Genomic DNA, 27,184 nt, shown 5'->3' on the forward strand with positions numbered 1-27,184 from the left:
ATGTCAGCACCCCTCCATCCAGCAGTCTTGAGTTCAATTCCCGGTGAGGGAGGTCAGATCTTTTCTAGGTTTTTTTTGGTTCTAAAAATGTTTGGGAAGCGAAGGTTCAGGAACATTGCCGGTAGGGAGAGTAAGCTCTTTAAAGGCATGCAATGAGATGTGTTTTTCTTTATTTCTGCATATTTCTGTAGCTAGCTGCATTCTTTCAGTCAACATCCCGCCCCATTTAGTGCTCACGTTTTTAAAGAAGTCCACCATTAGCCCGCAGTGTAAGCCTACCCGGGGCCTCCGCCGATGGTCCATGGTGTGTGGGATCCTTACTGGACCAACCCCAGCCGTAACGCAAATCTTAGCTTTGTCTCATTCGACCCCTAACTCGACCCAAGGAGCTACTGCAAACTCTTAGCCTAACACTAGCCCTAAATGAAAGACGCCTATTGTCCTCACATGTGGGATTTTGTTCTCGCTGCTAGTGCATACGAAACTTGGTTCCGACGTGTCCAGGAGTGGGAGAATTACCAGGGACCTTGCAATCTCGTGCCTGGGGGTTTCTAAGCTGGGCATAGGAGCTCCACTGGATGGAGCCAAGTGTCTTGAACTGAGTTTTTGTGATGCAGCAGGAAAAGGCGCTGCAAAAAGGAGCAACTACCAAGGCAAAGAGATGTGCATTCATTAGGGCATCGTGTCGGCAGATTTCTGGCCCTGCCAAGCACGTGTTTATTGACAGGATCGTGAACGCATGTCCGTTTTCAGTGAACAGTGATTTATGCTTTACCCTTTTTTGGTGAAAACGCACACGAGTCAGATGTGTGCTTTCAGTCTGGGTGTTCAGAAAAGCAAGAATTCATAAACACATGCCATTCCCTGGCTCCCAATTGTCCTGTCTGTACACGTGGCATGAAGATAAAAAAGAAACAGCTATTGGCAGCGGTGGGATTCGAACCCACGCCTCCAAAGAGACTGGAGCCTAAATCCAGCGCCTTAGACCGCTCGGCCACGCTACCCTGCTGGTACTGAAACGAGAGCCTCTGAGACCTGTATTTTTTTAGGGATTGGCTGGTTTGGCCATTAATTCAAAATCAAAGCAAAGCATGAACTTGGATTGAATTCTAGCACTGGCTGTGCAAAGCCCGAACTGAACAATAAAGCACACTTGTCAGCCTGAAATTGAAATGTCACCTTTCGGGAGTGCTCTGTTCGACAGCAGTCTGGTAGCCTAGTGGTCAATGTCAGCACCCCTCCATCCAGCAGTCTTGAGTTCAATTCCCGGTGAGGGAGGTCAGATCTTTTCTAGGTTTTTTTTGGTTCTAAAAATGTTTGGGAAGCGAAGGTTCAGGAACATTGCCGGTAGGGAGAGTAAGCTCTTTAAAGGCATGCAATGAGATGTGTTTTTCTTTATTTCTGCATATTTCTGTAGCTAGCTGCATTCTTTCAGTCAACATCCCGCCCCATTTAGTGCTCACGTTTTTAAAGAAGTCCACCATTAGCCCGCAGTGTAAGCCTACCCGGGGCCTCCGCCGATGGTCCATGGTGTGTGGGATCCTTACTGGACCAACCCCAGCCGTAACGCAAATCTTAGCTTTGTCTCATTCGACCCCTAACTCGACCCAAGGAGCTACTGCAAACTCTTAGCCTAACACTAGCCCTAAATGAAAGACGCCTATTGTCCTCACATGTGGGATTTTGTTCTCGCTGCTAGTGCATACGAAACTTGGTTCCGACGTGTCCAGGAGTGGGAGAATTACCAGGGACCTTGCAATCTCGTGCCTGGGGGTTTCTAAGCTGGGCATAGGAGCTCCACTGGATGGAGCCAAGTGTCTTGAACTGAGTTTTTGTGATGCAGCAGGAAAAGGCGCTGCAAAAAGGAGCAACTACCAAGGCAAAGAGATGTGCATTCATTAGGGCATCGTGTCGGCAGATTTGTGGCCCTGCCAAGCACGTGTTTATTGACAGGATCGTGAACGCATGTCCGTTTTCAGTGAACAGTGATTTATGCTTTACCCTTTTTTGGTGAAAACGCACACGAGTCAGATGTGTGCTTTCAGTCTGGGTGTTCAGAAAAGCAAGAATTCATAAACACATGCCATTCCCTGGCTCCCAATTGTCCTGTCTGTACACGTGGCATGAAGATAAAAAAGAAACAGCTATTGGCAGCGGTGGGATTCGAACCCACGCCTCCAAAGAGACTGGAGCCTAAATCCAGCGCCTTAGACCGCTCGGCCACGCTACCCTGCTGGTACTGAAACGAGAGCCTCTGAGACCTGTATTTTTTTAGGGATTGGCTGGTTTGGCCATTAATTCAAAATCAAAGCAAAGCATGAACTTGGATTGAATTCTAGCACTGGCTGTGCAAAGCCCGAACTGAACAATAAAGCACACTTGTCAGCCTGAAATTGAAATGTCACCTTTCGGGAGTGCTCTGTTCGACAGCAGTCTGGTAGCCTAGTGGTCAATGTCAGCACCCCTCCATCCAGCAGTCTTGAGTTCAATTCCCGGTGAGGGAGGTCAGATCTTTTCTAGGTTTTTTTTGGTTCTAAAAATGTTTGGGAAGCGAAGGTTCAGGAACATTGCCGGTAGGGAGAGTAAGCTCTTTAAAGGCATGCAATGAGATGTGTTTTTCTTTATTTCTGCATATTTCTGTAGCTAGCTGCATTCTTTCAGTCAACATCCCGCCCCATTTAGTGCTCACGTTTTTAAAGAAGTCCACCATTAGCCCGCAGTGTAAGCCTACCCGGGGCCTCCGCCGATGGTCCATGGTGTGTGGGATCCTTACTGGACCAACCCCAGCCGTAACGCAAATCTTAGCTTTGTCTCATTCGACCCCTAACTCGACCCAAGGAGCTACTGCAAACTCTTAGCCTAACACTAGCCCTAAATGAAAGACGCCTATTGTCCTCACATGTGGGATTTTGTTCTCGCTGCTAGTGCATACGAAACTTGGTTCCGGCGTGTCCAGGAGTGGGAGAATTACCAGGGACCTTGCAATCTCGTGCCTGGGGGTTTCTAAGCTGGGCATAGGAGCTCCACTGGATGGAGCCAAGTGTCTTGAACTGAGTTTTTGTGATGCAGCAGGAAAAGGCGCTGCAAAAAGGAGCAACTACCAAGGCAAAGAGATGTGCATTCATTAGGGCATCGTGTCGGCAGATTTCTGGCCCTGCCAAGCACGTGTTTATTGACAGGATCGTGAACGCATGTCCGTTTTCAGTGAACAGTGATTTATGCTTTACCCTTTTTTGGTGAAAACGCACACGAGTCAGATGTGTGCTTTCAGTCTGGGTGTTCAGAAAAGCAAGAATTCATAAACACATGCCATTCCCTGGCTCCCAATTGTCCTGTCTGTACACGTGGCATGAAGATAAAAAAGAAACAGCTATTGGCAGCGGTGGGATTCGAACCCACGCCTCCAAAGAGACTGGAGCCTAAATCCAGCGCCTTAGACCGCTCGGCCACGCTACCCTGCTGGTACTGAAACGAGAGCCTCTGAGACCTGTATTTTTTTAGGGATTGGCTGGTTTGGCCATTAATTCAAAATCAAAGCAAAGCATGAACTTGGATTGAATTCTAGCACTGGCTGTGCAAAGCCCGAACTGAACAATAAAGCACACTTGTCAGCCTGAAATTGAAATGTCACCTTTCGGGAGTGCTCTGTTCAACAGCAGTCTGGTAGCCTAGTGGTCAATGTCAGCACCCCTCCATCCAGCAGTCTTGAGTTCAATTCCCGGTGAGGGAGGTCAGATCTTTTCTAGGTTTTTTTTGGTTCTAAAAATGTTTGGGAAGCGAAGGTTCAGGAACATTGCCGGTAGGGAGAGTAAGCTCTTTAAAGGCATGCAATGAGATGTGTTTTTCTTTATTTCTGCATATTTCTGTAGCTAGCTGCATTCTTTCAGTCAACATCCCGCCCCATTTAGTGCTCACGTTTTTAAAGAAGTCCACCATTAGCCCGCAGTGTAAGCCTACCCGGGGCCTCCGCCGATGGTCCATGGTGTGTGGGATCCTTACTGGACCAACCCCAGCCGTAACGCAAATCTTAGCTTTGTCTCATTCGACCCCTAACTCGACCCAAGGAGCTACTGCAAACTCTTAGCCTAACACTAGCCCTAAATGAAAGACGCCTATTGTCCTCACATGTGGGATTTTGTTCTCGCTGCTAGTGCATACGAAACTTGGTTCCGACGTGTCCAGGAGTGGGAGAATTACCAGGGACCTTGCAATCTCGTGCCTGGGGGTTTCTAAGCTGGGCATAGGAGCTCCACTGGATGGAGCCAAGTGTCTTGAACTGAGTTTTTGTGATGCAGCAGGAAAAGGCGCTGCAAAAAGGAGCAACTACCAAGGCAAAGAGATGTGCATTCATTAGGGCATCGTGTCGGCAGATTTGTGGCCCTGCCAAGCACGTGTTTATTGACAGGATCGTGAACGCATGTCCGTTTTCAGTGAACAGTGATTTATGCTTTACCCTTTTTTGGTGAAAACGCACACGAGTCAGATGTGTGCTTTCAGTCTGGGTGTTCAGAAAAGCAAGAATTCATAAACACATGCCATTCCCTGGCTCCCAATTGTCCTGTCTGTACACGTGGCATGAAGATAAAAAAGAAACAGCTATTGGCAGCGGTGGGATTCGAACCCACGCCTCCAAAGAGACTGGAGCCTAAATCCAGCGCCTTAGACCGCTCGGCCACGCTACCCTGCTGGTACTGAAACGAGAGCCTCTGAGACCTGTATTTTTTTAGGGATTGGCTGGTTTGGCCATTAATTCAAAATCAAAGCAAAGCATGAACTTGGATTGAATTCTAGCACTGGCTGTGCAAAGCCCGAACTGAACAATAAAGCACACTTGTCAGCCTGAAATTGAAATGTCACCTTTCGGGAGTGCTCTGTTCGACAGCAGTCTGGTAGCCTAGTGGTCAATGTCAGCACCCCTCCATCCAGCAGTCTTGAGTTCAATTCCCGGTGAGGGAGGTCAGATCTTTTCTAGGTTTTTTTTGGTTCTAAAAATGTTTGGGAAGCGAAGGTTCAGGAACATTGCCGGTAGGGAGAGTAAGCTCTTTAAAGGCATGCAATGAGATGTGTTTTTCTTTATTTCTGCATATTTCTGTAGCTAGCTGCATTCTTTCAGTCAACATCCCGCCCCATTTAGTGCTCACGTTTTTAAAGAAGTCCACCATTAGCCCGCAGTGTAAGCCTACCCGGGGCCTCCGCCGATGGTCCATGGTGTGTGGGATCCTTACTGGACCAACCCCAGCCGTAACGCAAATCTTAGCTTTGTCTCATTCGACCCCTAACTCGACCCAAGGAGCTACTGCAAACTCTTAGCCTAACACTAGCCCTAAATGAAAGACGCCTATTGTCCTCACATGTGGGATTTTGTTCTCGCTGCTAGTGCATACGAAACTTGGTTCCGACGTGTCCAGGAGTGGGAGAATTACCAGGGACCTTGCAATCTCGTGCCTGGGGGTTTCTAAGCTGGGCATAGGAGCTCCACTGGATGGAGCCAAGTGTCTTGAACTGAGTTTTTGTGATGCAGCAGGAAAAGGCGCTGCAAAAAGGAGCAACTACCAAGGCAAAGAGATGTGCATTCATTAGGGCATCGTGTCGGCAGATTTGTGGCCCTGCCAAGCACGTGTTTATTGACAGGATCGTGAACGCATGTCCGTTTTCAGTGAACAGTGATTTATGCTTTACCCTTTTTTGGTGAAAACGCACACGAGTCAGATGTGTGCTTTCAGTCTGGGTGTTCAGAAAAGCAAGAATTCATAAACACATGCCATTCCCTGGCTCCCAATTGTCCTGTCTGTACACGTGGCATGAAGATAAAAAAGAAACAGCTATTGGCAGCGGTGGGATTCGAACCCACGCCTCCAAAGAGACTGGAGCCTAAATCCAGCGCCTTAGACCGCTCGGCCACGCTACCCTGCTGGTACTGAAACGAGAGCCTCTGAGACCTGTATTTTTTTAGGGATTGGCTGGTTTGGCCATTAATTCAAAATCAAAGCAAAGCATGAACTTGGATTGAATTCTAGCACTGGCTGTGCAAAGCCCGAACTGAACAATAAAGCACACTTGTCAGCCTGAAATTGAAATGTCACCTTTCGGGAGTGCTCTGTTCAACAGCAGTCTGGTAGCCTAGTGGTCAATGTCAGCACCCCTCCATCCAGCAGTCTTGAGTTCAATTCCCGGTGAGGGAGGTCAGATCTTTTCTAGGTTTTTTTTGGTTCTAAAAATGTTTGGGAAGCGAAGGTTCAGGAACATTGCCGGTAGGGAGAGTAAGCTCTTTAAAGGCATGCAATGAGATGTGTTTTTCTTTATTTCTGCATATTTCTGTAGCTAGCTGCATTCTTTCAGTCAACATCCCGCCCCATTTAGTGCTCACGTTTTTAAAGAAGTCCACCATTAGCCCGCAGTGTAAGCCTACCCGGGGCCTCCGCCGATGGTCCATGGTGTGTGGGATCCTTACTGGACCAACCCCAGCCGTAACGCAAATCTTAGCCTTGTCTCATTCGACCCCTAACTCGACCCAAGGAGCTACTGCAAACTCTTAGCCTAACACTAGCCCTAAATGAAAGACGCCTATTGTCCTCACATGTGGGATTTTGTTCTCGCTGCTAGTGCATACGAAACTTGGTTCCGACGTGTCCAGGAGTGGGAGAATTACCAGGGACCTTGCAATCTCGTGCCTGGGGGTTTCTAAGCTGGGCATAGGAGCTCCACTGGATGGAGCCAAGTGTCTTGAACTGAGTTTTTGTGATGCAGCAGGAAAAGGCGCTGCAAAAAGGAGCAACTACCAAGGCAAAGAGATGTGCATTCATTAGGGCATCGTGTCGGCAGATTTGTGGCCCTGCCAAGCACGTGTTTATTGACAGGATCGTGAACGCATGTCCGTTTTCAGTGAACAGTGATTTATGCTTTACCCTTTTTTGGTGAAAACGCACACGAGTCAGATGTGTGCTTTCAGTCTGGGTGTTCAGAAAAGCAAGAATTCATAAACACATGCCATTCCCTGGCTCCCAATTGTCCTGTCTGTACACGTGGCATGAAGATAAAAAAGAAACAGCTATTGGCAGCGGTGGGATTCGAACCCACGCCTCCAAAGAGACTGGAGCCTAAATCCAGCGCCTTAGACCGCTCGGCCACGCTACCCTGCTGGTACTGAAACGAGAGCCTCTGAGACCTGTATTTTTTTAGGGATTGGCTGGTTTGGCCATTAATTCAAAATCAAAGCAAAGCATGAACTTGGATTGAATTCTAGCACTGGCTCTGCAAAGCCCGAACTGAACAATAAAGCACACTTGTCAGCCTGAAATTGAAATGTCACCTTTCGGGAGTGCTCTGTTCAACAGCAGTCTGGTAGCCTAGTGGTCAATGTCAGCACCCCTCCATCCAGCAGTCTTGAGTTCAATTCCCGGTGAGGGAGGTCAGATCTTTTCTAGGTTTTTTTTGGTTCTAAAAATGTTTGGGAAGCGAAGGTTCAGGAACATTGCCGGTAGGGAGAGTAAGCTCTTTAAAGGCATGCAATGAGATGTGTTTTTCTTTATTTCTGCATATTTCTGTAGCTAGCTGCATTCTTTCAGTCAACATCCCGCCCCATTTAGTGCTCACGTTTTTAAAGAAGTCCACCATTAGCCCGCAGTGTAAGCCTACCCGGGGCCTCCGCCGATGGTCCATGGTGTGTGGGATCCTTACTGGACCAACCCCAGCCGTAACGCAAATCTTAGCTTTGTCTCATTCGACCCCTAACTCGACCCAAGGAGCTACTGCAAACTCTTAGCCTAACACTAGCCCTAAATGAAAGACGCCTATTGTCCTCACATGTGGGATTTTGTTCTCGCTGCTAGTGCATACGAAACTTGGTTCCGACGTGTCCAGGAGTGGGAGAATTACCAGGGACCTTGCAATCTCGTGCCTGGGGGTTTCTAAGCTGGGCATAGGAGCTCCACTGGATGGAGCCAAGTGTCTTGAACTGAGTTTTTGTGATGCAGCAGGAAAAGGCGCTGCAAAAAGGAGCAACTACCAAGGCAAAGAGATGTGCATTCATTAGGGCATCGTGTCGGCAGATTTGTGGCCCTGCCAAGCACGTGTTTATTGACAGGATCGTGAACGCATGTCCGTTTTCAGTGAACAGTGATTTATGCTTTACCCTTTTTTGGTGAAAACGCACACGAGTCAGATGTGTGCTTTCAGTCTGGGTGTTCAGAAAAGCAAGAATTCATAAACACATGCCATTCCCTGGCTCCCAATTGTCCTGTCTGTACACGTGGCATGAAGATAAAAAAGAAACAGCTATTGGCAGCGGTGGGATTCGAACCCACGCCTCCAAAGAGACTGGAGCCTAAATCCAGCGCCTTAGACCGCTCGGCCACGCTACCCTGCTGGTACTGAAACGAGAGCCTCTGAGACCTGTATTTTTTTAGGGATTGGCTGGTTTGGCCATTAATTCAAAATCAAAGCAAAGCATGAACTTGGATTGAATTCTAGCACTGGCTGTGCAAAGCCCGAACTGAACAATAAAGCACACTTGTCAGCCTGAAATTGAAATGTCACCTTTCGGGAGTGCTCTGTTCAACAGCAGTCTGGTAGCCTAGTGGTCAATGTCAGCACCCCTCCATCCAGCAGTCTTGAGTTCAATTCCCGGTGAGGGAGGTCAGATCTTTTCTAGGTTTTTTTTGGTTCTAAAAATGTTTGGGAAGCGAAGGTTCAGGAACATTGCCGGTAGGGAGAGTAAGCTCTTTAAAGGCATGCAATGAGATGTGTTTTTCTTTATTTCTGCATATTTCTGTAGCTAGCTGCATTCTTTCAGTCAACATCCCGCCCCATTTAGTGCTCACGTTTTTAAAGAAGTCCACCATTAGCCCGCAGTGTAAGCCTACCCGGGGCCTCCGCCGATGGTCCATGGTGTGTGGGATCCTTACTGGACCAACCCCAGCCGTAACGCAAATCTTAGCTTTGTCTCATTCGACCCCTAACTCGACCCAAGGAGCTACTGCAAACTCTTAGCCTAACACTAGCCCTAAATGAAAGACGCCTATTGTCCTCACATGTGGGATTTTGTTCTCGCTGCTAGTGCATACGAAACTTGGTTCCGACGTGTCCAGGAGTGGGAGAATTACCAGGGACCTTGCAATCTCGTGCCTGGGGGTTTCTAAGCTGGGCATAGGAGCTCCACTGGATGGAGCCAAGTGTCTTGAACTGAGTTTTTGTGATGCAGCAGGAAAAGGCGCTGCAAAAAGGAGCAACTACCAAGGCAAAGAGATGTGCATTCATTAGGGCATCGTGTCGGCAGATTTGTGGCCCTGCCAAGCACGTGTTTATTGACAGGATCGTGAACGCATGTCCGTTTTCAGTGAACAGTGATTTATGCTTTACCCTTTTTTGGTGAAAACGCACACGAGTCAGATGTGTGCTTTCAGTCTGGGTGTTCAGAAAAGCAAGAATTCATAAACACATGCCATTCCCTGGCTCCCAATTGTCCTGTCTGTACACGTGGCATGAAGATAAAAAAGAAACAGCTATTGGCAGCGGTGGGATTCGAACCCACGCCTCCAAAGAGACTGGAGCCTAAATCCAGCGCCTTAGACCGCTCGGCCACGCTACCCTGCTGGTACTGAAACGAGAGCCTCTGAGACCTGTATTTTTTTAGGGATTGGCTGGTTTGGCCATTAATTCAAAATCAAAGCAAAGCATGAACTTGGATTGAATTCTAGCACTGGCTGTGCAAAGCCCGAACTGAACAATAAAGCACACTTGTCAGCCTGAAATTGAAATGTCACCTTTCGGGAGTGCTCTGTTCAACAGCAGTCTGGTAGCCTAGTGGTCAATGTCAGCACCCCTCCATCCAGCAGTCTTGAGTTCAATTCCCGGTGAGGGAGGTCAGATCTTTTCTAGGTTTTTTTTGGTTCTAAAAATGTTTGGGAAGCGAAGGTTCAGGAACATTGCCGGTAGGGAGAGTAAGCTCTTTAAAGGCATGCAATGAGATGTGTTTTTCTTTATTTCTGCATATTTCTGTAGCTAGCTGCATTCTTTCAGTCAACATCCCGCCCCATTTAGTGCTCACGTTTTTAAAGAAGTCCACCATTAGCCCGCAGTGTAAGCCTACCCGGGGCCTCCGCCGATGGTCCATGGTGTGTGGGATCCTTACTGGACCAACCCCAGCCGTAACGCAAATCTTAGCTTTGTCTCATTCGACCCCTAACTCGACCCAAGGAGCTACTGCAAACTCTTAGCCTAACACTAGCCCTAAATGAAAGACGCCTATTGTCCTCACATGTGGGATTTTGTTCTCGCTGCTAGTGCATACGAAACTTGGTTCCGACGTGTCCAGGAGTGGGAGAATTACCAGGGACCTTGCAATCTCGTGCCTGGGGGTTTCTAAGCTGGGCATAGGAGCTCCACTGGATGGAGCCAAGTGTCTTGAACTGAGTTTTTGTGATGCAGCAGGAAAAGGCGCTGCAAAAAGGAGCAACTACCAAGGCAAAGAGATGTGCATTCATTAGGGCATCGTGTCGGCAGATTTGTGGCCCTGCCAAGCACGTGTTTATTGACAGGATCGTGAACGCATGTCCGTTTTCAGTGAACAGTGATTTATGCTTTACCCTTTTTTGGTGAAAACGCACACGAGTCAGATGTGTGCTTTCAGTCTGGGTGTTCAGAAAAGCAAGAATTCATAAACACATGCCATTCCCTGGCTCCCAATTGTCCTGTCTGTACACGTGGCATGAAGATAAAAAAGAAACAGCTATTGGCAGCGGTGGGATTCGAACCCACGCCTCCAAAGAGACTGGAGCCTAAATCCAGCGCCTTAGACCGCTCGGCCACGCTACCCTGCTGGTACTGAAACGAGAGCCTCTGAGACCTGTATTTTTTTAGGGATTGGCTGGTTTGGCCATTAATTCAAAATCAAAGCAAAGCATGAACTTGGATTGAATTCTAGCACTGGCTGTGCAAAGCCCGAACTGAACAATAAAGCACACTTGTCAGCCTGAAATTGAAATGTCACCTTTCGGGAGTGCTCTGTTCAACAGCAGTCTGGTAGCCTAGTGGTCAATGTCAGCACCCCTCCATCCAGCAGTCTTGAGTTCAATTCCCGGTGAGGGAGGTCAGATCTTTTCTAGGTTTTTTTTGGTTCTAAAAATGTTTGGGAAGCGAAGGTTCAGGAACATTGCCGGTAGGGAGAGTAAGCTCTTTAAAGGCATGCAATGAGATGTGTTTTTCTTTATTTCTGCATATTTCTGTAGCTAGCTGCATTCTTTCAGTCAACATCCCGCCCCATTTAGTGCTCACGTTTTTAAAGAAGTCCACCATTAGCCCGCAGTGTAAGCCTACCCGGGGCCTCCGCCGATGGTCCATGGTGTGTGGGATCCTTACTGGACCAACCCCAGCCGTAACGCAAATCTTAGCTTTGTCTCATTCGACCCCTAACTCGACCCAAGGAGCTACTGCAAACTCTTAGCCTAACACTAGCCCTAAATGAAAGACGCCTATTGTCCTCACATGTGGGATTTTGTTCTCGCTGCTAGTGCATACGAAACTTGGTTCCGACGTGTCCAGGAGTGGGAGAATTACCAGGGACCTTGCAATCTCGTGCCTGGGGGTTTCTAAGCTGGGCATAGGAGCTCCACTGGATGGAGCCAAGTGTCTTGAACTGAGTTTTTGTGATGCAGCAGGAAAAGGCGCTGCAAAAAGGAGCAACTACCAAGGCAAAGAGATGTGCATTCATTAGGGCATCGTGTCGGCAGATTTGTGGCCCTGCCAAGCACGTGTTTATTGACAGGATCGTGAACGCATGTCCGTTTTCAGTGAACAGTGATTTATGCTTTACCCTTTTTTGGTGAAAACGCACACGAGTCAGATGTGTGCTTTCAGTCTGGGTGTTCAGAAAAGCAAGAATTCATAAACACATGCCATTCCCTGGCTCCCAATTGTCCTGTCTGTACACGTGGCATGAAGATAAAAAAGAAACAGCTATTGGCAGCGGTGGGATTCGAACCCACGCCTCCAAAGAGACTGGAGCCTAAATCCAGCGCCTTAGACCGCTCGGCCACGCTACCCTGCTGGTACTGAAACGAGAGCCTCTGAGACCTGTATTTTTTTAGGGATTGGCTGGTTTGGCCATTAATTCAAAATCAAAGCAAAGCATGAACTTGGATTGAATTCTAGCACTGGCTGTGCAAAGCCCGAACTGAACAATAAAGCACACTTGTCAGCCTGAAATTGAAATGTCACCTTTCGGGAGTGCTCTGTTCAACAGCAGTCTGGTAGCCTAGTGGTCAATGTCAGCACCCCTCCATCCAGCAGTCTTGAGTTCAATTCCCGGTGAGGGAGGTCAGATCTTTTCTAGGTTTTTTTTGGTTCTAAAAATGTTTGGGAAGCGAAGGTTCAGGAACATTGCCGGTAGGGAGAGTAAGCTCTTTAAAGGCATGCAATGAGATGTGTTTTTCTTTATTTCTGCATATTTCTGTAGCTAGCTGCATTCTTTCAGTCAACATCCCGCCCCATTTAGTGCTCACGTTTTTAAAGAAGTCCACCATTAGCCCGCAGTGTAAGCCTACCCGGGGCCTCCGCCGATGGTCCATGGTGTGTGGGATCCTTACTGGACCAACCCCAGCCGTAACGCAAATCTTAGCTTTGTCTCATTCGACCCCTAACTCGACCCAAGGAGATACTGCAAACTCTTAGCCTAACACTAGCCCTAAATGAAAGACGCCTATTGTCCTCACATGTGGGATTTTGTTCTCGCTGCTAGTGCATACGAAACTTGGTTCCGACGTGTCCAGGAGTGGGAGAATTACCAGGGACCTTGCAATCTCGTGCCTGGGGGTTTCTAAGCTGGGCATAGGAGCTCCACTGGATGGAGCCAAGTGTCTTGAACTGAGTTTTTGTGATGCAGCAGGAAAAGGCGCTGCAAAAAGGAGCAACTACCAAGGCAAAGAGATGTGCATTCATTAGGGCATCGTGTCGGCAGATTTGTGGCCCTGCCAAGCACGTGTTTATTGACAGGATCGTGAACGCATGTCCGTTTTCAGTGAACAGTGATTTATGCTTTACCCTTTTTTGGTGAAAACGCACACGAGTCAGATGTGTGCTTTCAGTCTGGGTGTTCAGAAAAGCAAGAATTCATAAACACATGCCATTCCCTGGCTCCCAATTGTCCTGTCTGTACACGTGGCATGAAGATAAAAAAGAAACAGCTATTGGCAGCGGTGGGATTCGAACCCACGCCTCCAAAGAGACTGGAGCCTAAATCCAGCGCCTTAGACCGCTCGGCCACGCTACCCTGCTGGTACTGAAACGAGAGCCTCTGAGACCTGTATTTTTTTAGGGATTGGCTGGTTTGGCCATTAATTCAAAATCAAAGCAAAGCATGAACTTGGATTGAATTCTAGCACTGGCTCTGCAAAGCCCGAACTGAACAATAAAGCACACTTGTCAGCCTGAAATTGAAATGTCACCTTTCGGGAGTGCTCTGTTCAACAGCAGTCTGGTAGCCTAGTGGTCAATGTCAGCACCCCTCCATCCAGCAGTCTTGAGTTCAATTCCCGGTGAGGGAGGTCAGATCTTTTCTAGGTTTTTTTTGGTTCTAAAAATGTTTGGGAAGCGAAGGTTCAGGAACATTGCCGGTAGGGAGAGTAAGCTCTTTAAAGGCATGCAATGAGATGTGTTTTTCTTTATTTCTGCATATTTCTGTAGCTAGCTGCATTCTTTCAGTCAACATCCCGCCCCATTTAGTGCTCACGTTTTTAAAGAAGTCCACCATTAGCCCGCAGTGTAAGCCTACCCGGGGCCTCCGCCGATGGTCCATGGTGTGTGGGATCCTTACTGGACCAACCCCAGCCGTAACGCAAATCTTAGCTTTGTCTCATTCGACCCCTAACTCGACCCAAGGAGCTACTGCAAACTCTTAGCCTAACACTAGCCCTAAATGAAAGACGCCTATTGTCCTCACATGTGGGATTTTGTTCTCGCTGCTAGTGCATACGAAACTTGGTTCCGACGTGTCCAGGAGTGGGAGAATTACCAGGGACCTTGCAATCTCGTGCCTGGGGGTTTCTAAGCTGGGCATAGGAGCTCCACTGGATGGAGCCAAGTGTCTTGAACTGAGTTTTTGTGATGCAGCAGGAAAAGGCGCTGCAAAAAGGAGCAACTACCAAGGCAAAGAGATGTGCATTCATTAGGGCATCGTGTCGGCAGATTTGTGGCCCTGCCAAGCACGTGTTTATTGACAGGATCGTGAACGCATGTCCGTTTTCAGTGAACAGTGATTTATGCTTTACCCTTTTTTGGTGAAAATGCACACGAGTCAGATGTGTGCTTTCAGTCTGGGTGTTCAGAAAAGCAAGAATTCATAAACACATGCCATTCCCTGGCTCCCAATTGTCCTGTCTGTACACGTGGCATGAAGATAAAAAAGAAACAGCTATTGGCAGCGGTGGGATTCGAACCCACGCCTCCAAAGAGACTGGAGCCTAAATCCAGCGCCTTAGACCGCTCGGCCACGCTACCCTGCTGGTACTGAAACGAGAGCCTCTGAGACCTGTATTTTTTTAGGGATTGGCTGGTTTGGCCATTAATTCAAAATCAAAGCAAAGCATGAACTTGGATTGAATTCTAGCACTGGCTGTGCAAAGCCCGAACTGAACAATAAAGCACACTTGTCAGCCTGAAATTGAAATGTCACCTTTCGGGAGTGCTCTGTTCAACAGCAGTCTGGTAGCCTAGTGGTCAATGTCAGCACCCCTCCATCCAGCAGTCTTGAGTTCAATTCCTGGTGAGGGAGGTCAGATCTTTTCTAGGTTTTTTTTGGTTCTAAAAATGTTTGGGAAGCGAAGGTTCAGGAACATTGCCGGTAGGGAGAGTAAGCTCTTTAAAGGCATGCAATGAGATGTGTTTTTCTTTATTTCTGCATATTTCTGTAGCTAGCTGCATTCTTTCAGTCAACATCCCGCCCCATTTAGTGCTCACGTTTTTAAAGAAGTCCACCATTAGCCCGCAGTGTAAGCCTACCCGGGGCCTCCGCCGATGGTCCATGGTGTGTGGGATCCTTACTGGACCAACCCCAGCCGTAACGCAAATCTTAGCTTTGTCTCATTCGACCCCTAACTCGACCCAAGGAGCTACTGCAAACTCTTAGCCTAACACTAGCCCTAAATGAAAGACGCCTATTGTCCTCACATGTGGGATTTTGTTCTCGCTGCTAGTGCATACGAAACTTGGTTCCGACGTGTCCAGGAGTGGGAGAATTACCAGGGACCTTGCAATCTCGTGCCTGGGGGTTTCTAAGCTGGGCATAGGAGCTCCACTGGATGGAGCCAAGTGTCTTGAACTGAGTTTTTGTGATGCAGCAGGAAAAGGCGCTGCAAAAAGGAGCAACTACCAAGGCAAAGAGATGTGCATTCATTAGGGCATCGTGTCGGCAGATTTGTGGCCCTGCCAAGCACGTGTTTATTGACAGGATCGTGAACGCATGTCCGTTTTCAGTGAACAGTGATTTATGCTTTACCCTTTTTTGGTGAAAACGCACACGAGTCAGATGTGTGCTTTCAGTCTGGGTGTTCAGAAAAGCAAGAATTCATAAACACATGCCATTCCCTGGCTCCCAATTGTCCTGTCTGTACACGTGGCATGAAGATAAAAAAGAAACAGCTATTGGCAGCGGTGGGATTCGAACCCACGCCTCCAAAGAGACTGGAGCCTAAATCCAGCGCCTTAGACCGCTCGGCCACGCTACCCTGCTGGTACTGAAACGAGAGCCTCTGAGACCTGTATTTTTTTAGGGATTGGCTGGTTTGGCCATTAATTCAAAATCAAAGCAAAGCATGAACTTGGATTGAATTCTAGCACTTGCTGTGCAAAGCCCGAACTGAACAATAAAGCACACTTGTCAGCCTGAAATTGAAATGTCACCTTTCGGGAGTGCTCTGTTCAACAGCAGTCTGGTAGCCTAGTGGTCAATGTCAGCACCCCTCCATCCAGCAGTCTTGAGTTCAATTCCCGGTGAGGGAGGTCAGATCTTTTCTAGGTTTTTTTTGGTTCTAAAAATGTTTGGGAAGCGAAGGTTCAGGAACATTGCCGGTAGGGAGAGTAAGCTCTTTAAAGGCATGCAATGAGATGTGTTTTTCTTTATTTCTGCATATTTCTGTAGCTAGCTGCATTCTTTCAGTCAACATCCCGCCCCATTTAGTGCTCACGTTTTTAAAGAAGTCCACCATTAGCCCGCAGTGTAAGCCTACCCGGGGCCTCCGCCGATGGTCCATGGTGTGTGGGATCCTTACTGGACCAACCCCAGCCGTAACGCAAATCTTAGCTTTGTCTCATTCGACCCCTAACTCGACCCAAGGAGCTACTGCAAACTCTTAGCCTAACACTAGCCCTAAATGAAAGACGCCTATTGTCCTCACATGTGGGATTTTGTTCTCGCTGCTAGTGCATACGAAACTTGGTTCCGACGTGTCCAGGAGTGGGAGAATTACCAGGGACCTTGCAATCTCGTGCCTGGGGGTTTCTAAGCTGGGCATAGGAGCTCCACTGGATGGAGCCAAGTGTCTTGAACTGAGTTTTTGTGATGCAGCAGGAAAAGGCGCTGCAAAAAGGAGCAACTACCAAGGCAAAGAGATGTGCATTCATTAGGGCATCGTGTCGGCAGATTTGTGGCCCTGCCAAGCACGTGTTTATTGACAGGATCGTGAACGCATGTCCGTTTTCAGTGAACAGTGATTTATGCTTTACCCTTTTTTGGTGAAAACGCACACGAGTCAGATGTGTGCTTTCAGTCTGGGTGTTCAGAAAAGCAAGAATTCATAAACACATGCCATTCCCTGGCTCCCAATTGTCCTGTCTGTACACGTGGCATGAAGATAAAAAAGAAACAGCTATTGGCAGCGGTGGGATTCGAACCCACGCCTCCAAAGAGACTGGAGCCTAAATCCAGCGCCTTAGACCGCTCGGCCACGCTACCCTGCTGGTACTGAAACGAGAGCCTCTGAGACCTGTATTTTTTTAGGGATTGGCTGGTTTGGCCATTAATTCAAAATCAAAGCAAAGCATGAACTTGGATTGAATTCTAGCACTGGCTGTGCAAAGCCCGAACTGAACAATAAAGCACACTTGTCAGCCTGAAATTGAAATGTCACCTTTCGGGAGTGCTCTGTTCGACAGCAGTCTGGTAGCCTAGTGGTCAATGTCAGCACCCCTCCATCCAGCAGTCTTGAGTTCAATTCCCGGTGAGGGAGGTCAGATCTTTTCTAGGTTTTTTTTGGTTCTAAAAATGTTTGGGAAGCGAAGGTTCAGGAACATTGCCGGTAGGGAGAGTAAGCTCTTTAAAGGCATGCAATGAGATGTGTTTTTCTTTATTTCTGCATATTTCTGTAGCTAGCTGCATTCTTTCAGTCAACATCCCGCCCCATTTAGTGCTCACGTTTTTAAAGAAGTCCACCATTAGCCCGCAGTGTAAGCCTACCCGGGGCCTCCGCCGATGGTCCATGGTGTGTGGGATCCTTACTGGACCAACCCCAGCCGTAACGCAAATCTTAGCTTTGTCTCATTCGACCCCTAACTCGACCCAAGGAGCTACTGCAAACTCTTAGCCTAACACTAGCCCTAAATGAAAGACGCCTATTGTCCTCACATGTGGGATTTTGTTCTCGCTGCTAGTGCATACGAAACTTGGTTCCGACGTGTCCAGGAGTGGGAGAATTACCAGGGACCTTGCAATCTCGTGCCTGGGGGTTTCTAAGCTGGGCATAGGAGCTCCACTGGATGGAGCCAAGTGTCTTGAACTGAGTTTTTGTGATGCAGCAGGAAAAGGCGCTGCAAAAAGGAGCAACTACCAAGGCAAAGAGATGTGCATTCATTAGGGCATCGTGTCGGCAGATTTGTGGCCCTGCCAAGCACGTGTTTATTGACAGGATCGTGAACGCATGTCCGTTTTCAGTGAACAGTGATTTATGCTTTACCCTTTTTTGGTGAAAACGCACACGAGTCAGATGTGTGCTTTCAGTCTGGGTGTTCAGAAAAGCAAGAATTCATAAACACATGCCATTCCCTGGCTCCCAATTGTCCTGTCTGTACACGTGGCATGAAGATAAAAAAGAAACAGCTATTGGCAGCGGTGGGATTCGAACCCACGCCTCCAAAGAGACTGGAGCCTAAATCCAGCGCCTTAGACCGCTCGGCCACGCTACCCTGCTGGTACTGAAACGAGAGCCTCTGAGACCTGTATTTTTTTAGGGATTGGCTGGTTTGGCCATTAATTCAAAATCAAAGCAAAGCATGAACTTGGATTGAATTCTAGCACTGGCTGTGCAAAGCCCGAACTGAACAATAAAGCACACTTGTCAGCCTGAAATTGAAATGTCACCTTTCGGGAGTGCTCTGTTCAACAGCAGTCTGGTAGCCTAGTGGTCAATGTCAGCACCCCTCCATCCAGCAGTCTTGAGTTCAATTCCCGGTGAGGGAGGTCAGATCTTTTCTAGGTTTTTTTTGGTTCTAAAAATGTTTGGGAAGCGAAGGTTCAGGAACATTGCCGGTAGGGAGAGTAAGCTCTTTAAAGGCATGCAATGAGATGTGTTTTTCTTTATTTCTGCATATTTCTGTAGCTAGCTGCATTCTTTCAGTCAACATCCCGCCCCATTTAGTGCTCACGTTTTTAAAGAAGTCCACCATTAGCCCGCAGTGTAAGCCTACCCGGGGCCTCCGCCGATGGTCCATGGTGTGTGGGATCCTTACTGGACCAACCCCAGCCGTAACGCAAATCTTAGCTTTGTCTCATTCGACCCCTAACTCGACCCAAGGAGCTACTGCAAACTCTTAGCCTAACACTAGCCCTAAATGAAAGACGCCTATTGTCCTCACATGTGGGATTTTGTTCTCGCTGCTAGTGCATACGAAACTTGGTTCCGACGTGTCCAGGAGTGGGAGAATTACCAGGGACCTTGCAATCTCGTGCCTGGGGGTTTCTAAGCTGGGCATAGGAGCTCCACTGGATGGAGCCAAGTGTCTTGAACTGAGTTTTTGTGATGCAGCAGGAAAAGGCGCTGCAAAAAGGAGCAACTACCAAGGCAAAGAGATGTGCATTCATTAGGGCATCGTGTCGGCAGATTTGTGGCCCTGCCAAGCACGTGTTTATTGACAGGATCGTGAACGCATGTCCGTTTTCAGTGAACAGTGATTTATGCTTTACCCTTTTTTGGTGAAAACGCACACGAGTCAGATGTGTGCTTTCAGTCTGGGTGTTCAGAAAAGCAAGAATTCATAAACACATGCCATTCCCTGGCTCCCAATTGTCCTGTCTGTACACGTGGCATGAAGATAAAAAAGAAACAGCTATTGGCAGCGGTGGGATTCGAACCCACGCCTCCAAAGAGACTGGAGCCTAAATCCAGCGCCTTAGACCGCTCGGCCACGCTACCCTGCTGGTACTGAAACGAGAGCCTCTGAGACCTGTATTTTTTTAGGGATTGGCTGGTTTGGCCATTAATTCAAAATCAAAGCAAAGCATGAACTTGGATTGAATTCTAGCACTGGCTGTGCAAAGCCCGAACTGAACAATAAAGCACACTTGTCAGCCTGAAATTGAAATGTCACCTTTCGGGAGTGCTCTGTTCGACAGCAGTCTGGTAGCCTAGTGGTCAATGTCAGCACCCCTCCATCCAGCAGTCTTGAGTTCAATTCCCGGTGAGGGAGGTCAGATCTTTTCTAGGTTTTTTTTGGTTCTAAAAATGTTTGGGAAGCGAAGGTTCAGGAACATTGCCGGTAGGGAGAGTAAGCTCTTTAAAGGCATGCAATGAGATGTGTTTTTCTTTATTTCTGCATATTTCTGTAGCTAGCTGCATTCTTTCAGTCAACATCCCGCCCCATTTAGTGCTCACGTTTTTAAAGAAGTCCACCATTAGCCCGCAGTGTAAGCCTACCCGGGGCCTCCGCCGATGGTCCATGGTGTGTGGGATCCTTACTGGACCAACCCCAGCCGTAACGCAAATCTTAGCTTTGTCTCATTCGACCCCTAACTCGACCCAAGGAGCTACTGCAAACTCTTAGCCTAACACTAGCCCTAAATGAAAGACGCCTATTGTCCTCACATGTGGGATTTTGTTCTCGCTGCTAGTGCATACGAAACTTGGTTCCGACGTGTCCAGGAGTGGGAGAATTACCAGGGACCTTGCAATCTCGTGCCTGGGGGTTTCTAAGCTGGGCATAGGAGCTCCACTGGATGGAGCCAAGTGTCTTGAACTGAGTTTTTGTGATGCAGCAGGAAAAGGCGCTGCAAAAAGGAGCAACTACCAAGGCAAAGAGATGTGCATTCATTAGGGCATCGTGTCGGCAGATTTGTGGCCCTGCCAAGCACGTGTTTATTGACAGGATCGTGAACGCATGTCCGTTTTCAGTGAACAGTGATTTATGCTTTACCCTTTTTTGGTGAAAACGCACACGAGTCAGATGTGTGCTTTCAGTCTGGGTGTTCAGAAAAGCAAGAATTCATAAACACATGCCATTCCCTGGCTCCCAATTGTCCTGTCTGTACACGTGGCATGAAGATAAAAAAGAAACAGCGGTGGGATTCGAACCCACGCCTCCAAAGAGACTGGAGCCTAAATCCAGCGCCTTAGACCGCTCGGCCACGCTACCCTGCTGGTACTGAAACGAGAGCCTCTGAGACCTGTATTTTTTTAGGGATTGGCTGGTTTGGCCATTAATTCAAAATCAAAGCAAAGCATGAACTTGGATTGAATTCTAGCACTGGCTGTGCAAAGCCCGAACTGAACAATAAAGCACACTTGTCAGCCTGAAATTGAAATGTCACCTTTCGGGAGTGCTCTGTTCGACAGCAGTCTGGTAGCCTAGTGGTCAATGTCAGCACCCCTCCATCCAGCAGTCTTGAGTTCAATTCCCGGTGAGGGAGGTCAGATCTTTTCTAGGTTTTTTTTGGTTCTAAAAATGTTTGGGAAGCGAAGGTTCAGGAACATTGCCGGTAGGGAGAGTAAGCTCTTTAAAGGCATGCAATGAGATGTGTTTTTCTTTATTTCTGCATATTTCTGTAGCTAGCTGCATTCTTTCAGTCAACATCCCGCCCCATTTAGTGCTCACGTTTTTAAAGAAGTCCACCATTAGCCCGCAGTGTAAGCCTACCCGGGGCCTCCGCCGATGGTCCATGGTGTGTGGGATCCTTACTGGACCAACCCCAGCCGTAACGCAAATCTTAGCTTTGTCTCATTCGACCCCTAACTCGACCCAAGGAGCTACTGCAAACTCTTAGCCTAACACTAGCCCTAAATGAAAGACGCCTATTGTCCTCACATGTGGGATTTTGTTCTCGCTGCTAGTGCATACGAAACTTGGTTCCGACGTGTCCAGGAGTGGGAGAATTACCAGGGACCTTGCAATCTCGTGCCTGGGGGTTTCTAAGCTGGGCATAGGAGCTCCACTGGATGGAGCCAAGTGTCTTGAACTGAGTTTTTGTGATGCAGCAGGAAAAGGCGCTGCAAAAAGGAGCAACTACCAAGGCAAAGAGATGTGCATTCATTAGGGCATCGTGTCGGCAGATTTCTGGCCCTGCCAAGCACGTGTTTATTGACAGGATCGTGAACGCATGTCCGTTTTCAGTGAACAGTGATTTATGCTTTACCCTTTTTTGGTGAAAACGCACACGAGTCAGATGTGTGCTTTCAGTCTGGGTGTTCAGAAAAGCAAGAATTCATAAACACATGCCATTCCCTGGCTCCCAATTGTCCTGTCTGTACACGTGGCATGAAGATAAAAAAGAAACAGCTATTGGCAGCGGTGGGATTCGAACCCACGCCTCCAAAGAGACTGGAGCCTAAATCCAGCGCCTTAGACCGCTCGGCCACGCTACCCTGCTGGTACTGAAACGAGAGCCTCTGAGACCTGTATTTTTTTAGGGATTGGCTGGTTTGGCCATTAATTCAAAATCAAAGCAAAGCATGAACTTGGATTGAATTCTAGCACTGGCTGTGCAAAGCCCGAACTGAACAATAAAGCACACTTGTCAGCCTGAAATTGAAATGTCACCTTTCGGGAGTGCTCTGTTCAACAGCAGTCTGGTAGCCTAGTGGTCAATGTCAGCACCCCTCCATCCAGCAGTCTTGAGTTCAATTCCCGGTGAGGGAGGTCAGATCTTTTCTAGGTTTTTTTTGGTTCTAAAAATGTTTGGGAAGCGAAGGTTCAGGAACATTGCCGGTAGGGAGAGTAAGCTCTTTAAAGGCATGCAATGAGATGTGTTTTTCTTTATTTCTGCATATTTCTGTAGCTAGCTGCATTCTTTCAGTCAACATCCCGCCCCATTTAGTGCTCACGTTTTTAAAGAAGTCCACCATTAGCCCGCAGTGTAAGCCTACCCGGGGCCTCCGCCGATGGTCCATGGTGTGTGGGATCCTTACTGGACCAACCCCAGCCGTAACGCAAATCTTAGCTTTGTCTCATTCGACCCCTAACTCGACCCAAGGAGCTACTGCAAACTCTTAGCCTAACACTAGCCCTAAATGAAAGACGCCTATTGTCCTCACATGTGGGATTTTGTTCTCGCTGCTAGTGCATACGAAACTTGGTTCCGACGTGTCCAGGAGTGGGAGAATTACCAGGGACCTTGCAATCTCGTGCCTGGGGGTTTCTAAGCTGGGCATAGGAGCTCCACTGGATGGAGCCAAGTGTCTTGAACTGAGTTTTTGTGATGCAGCAGGAAAAGGCGCTGCAAAAAGGAGCAACTACCAAGGCAAAGAGATGTGCATTCATTAGGGCATCGTGTCGGCAGATTTGTGGCCCTGCCAAGCACGTGTTTATTGACAGGATCGTGAACGCATGTCCGTTTTCAGTGAACAGTGATTTATGCTTTACCCTTTTTTGGTGAAAACGCACACGAGTCAGATGTGTGCTTTCAGTCTGGGTGTTCAGAAAAGCAAGAATTCATAAACACATGCCATTCCCTGGCTCCCAATTGTCCTGTCTGTACACGTGGCATGAAGATAAAAAAGAAACAGCTATTGGCAGCGGTGGGATTCGAACCCACGCCTCCAAAGAGACTGGAGCCTAAATCCAGCGCCTTAGACCGCTCGGCCACGCTACCCTGCTGGTACTGAAACGAGAGCCTCTGAGACCTGTATTTTTTTAGGGATTGGCTGGTTTGGCCATTAATTCAAAATCAAAGCAAAGCATGAACTTGGATTGAATTCTAGCACTGGCTGTGCAAAGCCCGAACTGAACAATAAAGCACACTTGTCAGCCTGAAATTGAAATGTCACCTTTCGGGAGTGCTCTGTTCGACAGCAGTCTGGTAGCCTAGTGGTCAATGTCAGCACCCCTCCATCCAGCAGTCTTGAGTTCAATTCCCGGTGAGGGAGGTCAGATCTTTTCTAGGTTTTTTTTGGTTCTAAAAATGTTTGGGAAGCGAAGGTTCAGGAACATTGCCGGTAGGGAGAGTAAGCTCTTTAAAGGCATGCAATGAGATGTGTTTTTCTTTATTTCTGCATATTTCTGTAGCTAGCTGCATTCTTTCAGTCAACATCCCGCCCCATTTAGTGCTCACGTTTTTAAAGAAGTCCACCATTAGCCCGCAGTGTAAGCCTACCCGGGGCCTCCGCCGATGGTCCATGGTGTGTGGGATCCTTACTGGACCAACCCCAGCCGTAACGCAAATCTTAGCTTTGTCTCATTCGACCCCTAACTCGACCCAAGGAGCTACTGCAAACTCTTAGCCTAACACTAGCCCTAAATGAAAGACGCCTATTGTCCTCACATGTGGGATTTTGTTCTCGCTGCTAGTGCATACGAAACTTGGTTCCGACGTGTCCAGGAGTGGGAGAATTACCAGGGACCTTGCAATCTCGTGCCTGGGGGTTTCTAAGCTGGGCATAGGAGCTCCACTGGATGGAGCCAAGTGTCTTGAACTGAGTTTTTGTGATGCAGCAGGAAAAGGCGCTGCAAAAAGGAGCAACTACCAAGGCAAAGAGATGTGCATTCATTAGGGCATCGTGTCGGCAGATTTGTGGCCCTGCCAAGCACGTGTTTATTGACAGGATCGTGAACGCATGTCCGTTTTCAGTGAACAGTGATTTATGCTTTACCCTTTTTTGGTGAAAACGCACACGAGTCAGATGTGTGCTTTCAGTCTGGGTGTTCAGAAAAGCAAGAATTCATAAACACATGCCATTCCCTGGCTCCCAATTGTCCTGTCTGTACACGTGGCATGAAGATAAAAAAGAAACAGCTATTGGCAGCGGTGGGATTCGAACCCACGCCTCCAAAGAGACTGGAGCCTAAATCCAGCGCCTTAGACCGCTCGGCCACGCTACCCTGCTGGTACTGAAACGAGAGCCTCTGAGACCTGTATTTTTTTAGGGATTGGCTGGTTTGGCCATTAATTCAAAATCAAAGCAAAGCATGAACTTGGATTGAATTCTAGCACTGGCTGTGCAAAGCCCGAACTGAACAATAAAGCACACTTGTCAGCCTGAAATTGAAATGTCACCTTTCGGGAGTGCTCTGTTCGACAGCAGTCTGGTAGCCTAGTGGTCAATGTCAGCACCCCTCCATCCAGCAGTCTTGAGTTCAATTCCCGGTGAGGGAGGTCAGATCTTTTCTAGGTTTTTTTTGGTTCTAAAAATGTTTGGGAAGCGAAGGTTCAGGAACATTGCCGGTAGGGAGAGTAAGCTCTTTAAAGGCATGCAATGAGATGTGTTTTTCTTTATTTCTGCATATTTCTGTAGCTAGCTGCATTCTTTCAGTCAACATCCCGCCCCATTTAGTGCTCACGTTTTTAAAGAAGTCCACCATTAGCCCGCAGTGTAAGCCTACCCGGGGCCTCCGCCGATGGTCCATGGTGTGTGGGATCCTTACTGGACCAACCCCAGCCGTAACGCAAATCTTAGCTTTGTCTCATTCGACCCCTAACTCGACCCAAGGAGCTACTGCAAACTCTTAGCCTAACACTAGCCCTAAATGAAAGACGCCTATTGTCCTCACATGTGGGATTTTGTTCTCGCTGCTAGTGCATACGAAACTTGGTTCCGACGTGTCCAGGAGTGGGAGAATTACCAGGGACCTTGCAATCTCGTGCCTGGGGGTTTCTAAGCTGGGCATAGGAGCTCCACTGGATGGAGCCAAGTGTCTTGAACTGAGTTTTTGTGATGCAGCAGGAAAAGGCGCTGCAAAAAGGAGCAACTACCAAGGCAAAGAGATGTGCATTCATTAGGGCATCGTGTCGGCAGATTTGTGGCCCTGCCAAGCACGTGTTTATTGACAGGATCGTGAACGCATGTCCGTTTTCAGTGAACAGTGATTTATGCTTTACCCTTTTTTGGTGAAAACGCACACGAGTCAGATGTGTGCTTTCAGTCTGGGTGTTCAGAAAAGCAAGAATTCATAAACACATGCCATTCCCTGGCTCCCAATTGTCCTGTCTGTACACGTGGCATGAAGATAAAAAAGAAACAGCTATTGGCAGCGGTGGGATTCGAACCCACGCCTCCAAAGAGACTGGAGCCTAAATCCAGCGCCTTAGACCGCTCGGCCACGCTACCCTGCTGGTACTGAAACGAGAGCCTCTGAGACCTGTATTTTTTTAGGGATTGGCTGGTTTGGCCATTAATTCAAAATCAAAGCAAAGCATGAACTTGGATTGAATTCTAGCACTGGCTGTGCAAAGCCCGAACTGAACAATAAAGCACACTTGTCAGCCTGAAATTGAAATGTCACCTTTCGGGAGTGCTCTGTTCAACAGCAGTCTGGTAGCCTAGTGGTCAATGTCAGCACCCCTCCATCCAGCAGTCTTGAGTTCAATTCCCGGTGAGGGAGGTCAGATCTTTTCTAGGTTTTTTTTGGTTCTAAAAATGTTTGGGAAGCGAAGGTTCAGGAACATTGCCGGTAGGGAGAGTAAGCTCTTTAAAGGCATGCAATGAGATGTGTTTTTCTTTATTTCTGCATATTTCTGTAGCTAGCTGCATTCTTTCAGTCAACATCCCGCCCCATTTAGTGCTCACGTTTTTAAAGAAGTCCACCATTAGCCCGCAGTGTAAGCCTACCCGGGGCCTCCGCCGATGGTCCATGGTGTGTGGGATCCTTACTGGACCAACCCCAGCCGTAACGCAAATCTTAGCTTTGTCTCATTCGACCCCTAACTCGACCCAAGGAGCTACTGCAAACTCTTAGCCTAACACTAGCCCTAAATGAAAGACGCCTATTGTCCTCACATGTGGGATTTTGTTCTCGCTGCTAGTGCATACGAAACTTGGTTCCGACGTGTCCAGGAGTGGGAGAATTACCAGGGACCTTGCAATCTCGTGCCTGGGGGTTTCTAAGCTGGGCATAGGAGCTCCACTGGATGGAGCCAAGTGTCTTGAACTGAGTTTTTGTGATGCAGCAGGAAAAGGCGCTGCAAAAAGGAGCAACTACCAAGGCAAAGAGATGTGCATTCATTAGGGCATCGTGTCGGCAGATTTGTGGCCCTGCCAAGCACGTGTTTATTGACAGGATCGTGAACGCATGTCCGTTTTCAGTGAACAGTGATTTATGCTTTACCCTTTTTTGGTGAAAACGCACACGAGTCAGATGTGTGCTTTCAGTCTGGGTGTTCAGAAAAGCAAGAATTCATAAACACATGCCATTCCCTGGCTCCCAATTGTCCTGTCTGTACACGTGGCATGAAGATAAAAAAGAAACAGCTATTGGCAGCGGTGGGATTCGAACCCACGCCTCCAAAGAGACTGGAGCCTAAATCCAGCGCCTTAGACCGCTCGGCCACGCTACCCTGCTGGTACTGAAACGAGAGCCTCTGAGACCTGTATTTTTTTAGGGATTGGCTGGTTTGGCCATTAATTCAAAATCAAAGCAAAGCATGAACTTGGATTGAATTCTAGCACTGGCTGTGCAAAGCCCGAACTGAACAATAAAGCACACTTGTCAGCCTGAAATTGAAATGTCACCTTTCGGGAGTGCTCTGTTCAACAGCAGTCTGGTAGCCTAGTGGTCAATGTCAGCACCCCTCCATCCAGCAGTCTTGAGTTCAATTCCCGGTGAGGGAGGTCAGATCTTTTCTAGGTTTTTTTTGGTTCTAAAAATGTTTGGGAAGCGAAGGTTCAGGAACATTGCCGGTAGGGAGAGTAAGCTCTTTAAAGGCATGCAATGAGATGTGTTTTTCTTTATTTCTGCATATTTCTGTAGCTAGCTGCATTCTTTCAGTCAACATCCCGCC

The 27,184-nt window shown here is 47.9% G+C and overlaps 22 non-coding genes across 22 annotated transcripts; all 22 read right to left on the reverse strand.

Moving 5' to 3' along the window:
• Nucleotides 1-922: 922 nt before the first annotated feature.
• TRNAL-UAG (transfer RNA leucine (anticodon UAG)) lies at nucleotides 923-1,004 on the reverse strand. The gene has a single exon. It is a non-coding gene; the product is annotated as a tRNA-Leu (tRNA).
• A 1,144-nt stretch (nucleotides 1,005-2,148) lies between these two features.
• Nucleotides 2,149-2,230, reverse strand: TRNAL-UAG (transfer RNA leucine (anticodon UAG)). Its single transcript has one exon. It is a non-coding gene; the product is annotated as a tRNA-Leu (tRNA).
• A 1,144-nt stretch (nucleotides 2,231-3,374) lies between these two features.
• Nucleotides 3,375-3,456, reverse strand: TRNAL-UAG (transfer RNA leucine (anticodon UAG)). Its single transcript has one exon. It is a non-coding gene; the product is annotated as a tRNA-Leu (tRNA).
• Nucleotides 3,457-4,600: 1,144 nt separating this feature from the next.
• On the reverse strand, nucleotides 4,601-4,682 carry TRNAL-UAG (transfer RNA leucine (anticodon UAG)). Its single transcript has one exon. It is a non-coding gene; the product is annotated as a tRNA-Leu (tRNA).
• Nucleotides 4,683-5,826: 1,144 nt separating this feature from the next.
• TRNAL-UAG (transfer RNA leucine (anticodon UAG)) lies at nucleotides 5,827-5,908 on the reverse strand. The gene has a single exon. It is a non-coding gene; the product is annotated as a tRNA-Leu (tRNA).
• A 1,144-nt stretch (nucleotides 5,909-7,052) lies between these two features.
• On the reverse strand, nucleotides 7,053-7,134 carry TRNAL-UAG (transfer RNA leucine (anticodon UAG)). The gene has a single exon. It is a non-coding gene; the product is annotated as a tRNA-Leu (tRNA).
• A 1,144-nt stretch (nucleotides 7,135-8,278) lies between these two features.
• On the reverse strand, nucleotides 8,279-8,360 carry TRNAL-UAG (transfer RNA leucine (anticodon UAG)). The gene has a single exon. It is a non-coding gene; the product is annotated as a tRNA-Leu (tRNA).
• A 1,144-nt stretch (nucleotides 8,361-9,504) lies between these two features.
• TRNAL-UAG (transfer RNA leucine (anticodon UAG)) lies at nucleotides 9,505-9,586 on the reverse strand. The gene has a single exon. It is a non-coding gene; the product is annotated as a tRNA-Leu (tRNA).
• Nucleotides 9,587-10,730: 1,144 nt separating this feature from the next.
• TRNAL-UAG (transfer RNA leucine (anticodon UAG)) lies at nucleotides 10,731-10,812 on the reverse strand. Its single transcript has one exon. It is a non-coding gene; the product is annotated as a tRNA-Leu (tRNA).
• A 1,144-nt stretch (nucleotides 10,813-11,956) lies between these two features.
• Nucleotides 11,957-12,038, reverse strand: TRNAL-UAG (transfer RNA leucine (anticodon UAG)). Its single transcript has one exon. It is a non-coding gene; the product is annotated as a tRNA-Leu (tRNA).
• A 1,144-nt stretch (nucleotides 12,039-13,182) lies between these two features.
• On the reverse strand, nucleotides 13,183-13,264 carry TRNAL-UAG (transfer RNA leucine (anticodon UAG)). The gene has a single exon. It is a non-coding gene; the product is annotated as a tRNA-Leu (tRNA).
• A 1,144-nt stretch (nucleotides 13,265-14,408) lies between these two features.
• Nucleotides 14,409-14,490, reverse strand: TRNAL-UAG (transfer RNA leucine (anticodon UAG)). The gene has a single exon. It is a non-coding gene; the product is annotated as a tRNA-Leu (tRNA).
• A 1,144-nt stretch (nucleotides 14,491-15,634) lies between these two features.
• TRNAL-UAG (transfer RNA leucine (anticodon UAG)) lies at nucleotides 15,635-15,716 on the reverse strand. The gene has a single exon. It is a non-coding gene; the product is annotated as a tRNA-Leu (tRNA).
• Nucleotides 15,717-16,860: 1,144 nt separating this feature from the next.
• On the reverse strand, nucleotides 16,861-16,942 carry TRNAL-UAG (transfer RNA leucine (anticodon UAG)). Its single transcript has one exon. It is a non-coding gene; the product is annotated as a tRNA-Leu (tRNA).
• A 1,144-nt stretch (nucleotides 16,943-18,086) lies between these two features.
• On the reverse strand, nucleotides 18,087-18,168 carry TRNAL-UAG (transfer RNA leucine (anticodon UAG)). Its single transcript has one exon. It is a non-coding gene; the product is annotated as a tRNA-Leu (tRNA).
• A 1,144-nt stretch (nucleotides 18,169-19,312) lies between these two features.
• TRNAL-UAG (transfer RNA leucine (anticodon UAG)) lies at nucleotides 19,313-19,394 on the reverse strand. Its single transcript has one exon. It is a non-coding gene; the product is annotated as a tRNA-Leu (tRNA).
• A 1,134-nt stretch (nucleotides 19,395-20,528) lies between these two features.
• TRNAL-UAG (transfer RNA leucine (anticodon UAG)) lies at nucleotides 20,529-20,610 on the reverse strand. The gene has a single exon. It is a non-coding gene; the product is annotated as a tRNA-Leu (tRNA).
• Nucleotides 20,611-21,754: 1,144 nt separating this feature from the next.
• On the reverse strand, nucleotides 21,755-21,836 carry TRNAL-UAG (transfer RNA leucine (anticodon UAG)). Its single transcript has one exon. It is a non-coding gene; the product is annotated as a tRNA-Leu (tRNA).
• Nucleotides 21,837-22,980: 1,144 nt separating this feature from the next.
• Nucleotides 22,981-23,062, reverse strand: TRNAL-UAG (transfer RNA leucine (anticodon UAG)). The gene has a single exon. It is a non-coding gene; the product is annotated as a tRNA-Leu (tRNA).
• A 1,144-nt stretch (nucleotides 23,063-24,206) lies between these two features.
• On the reverse strand, nucleotides 24,207-24,288 carry TRNAL-UAG (transfer RNA leucine (anticodon UAG)). The gene has a single exon. It is a non-coding gene; the product is annotated as a tRNA-Leu (tRNA).
• A 1,144-nt stretch (nucleotides 24,289-25,432) lies between these two features.
• TRNAL-UAG (transfer RNA leucine (anticodon UAG)) lies at nucleotides 25,433-25,514 on the reverse strand. Its single transcript has one exon. It is a non-coding gene; the product is annotated as a tRNA-Leu (tRNA).
• Nucleotides 25,515-26,658: 1,144 nt separating this feature from the next.
• TRNAL-UAG (transfer RNA leucine (anticodon UAG)) lies at nucleotides 26,659-26,740 on the reverse strand. Its single transcript has one exon. It is a non-coding gene; the product is annotated as a tRNA-Leu (tRNA).
• Nucleotides 26,741-27,184: the final 444 nt, after the last annotated feature.

The sequence above is a fragment of the Ambystoma mexicanum genome, chromosome 1p (assembly GCF_040938575.1).
Source record: "Ambystoma mexicanum isolate Mex_15411 chromosome 1p, UKY_AmexF1_1, whole genome shotgun sequence".
Lineage (NCBI taxonomy): Eukaryota > Metazoa > Chordata > Amphibia > Caudata > Ambystomatidae > Ambystoma > Ambystoma mexicanum.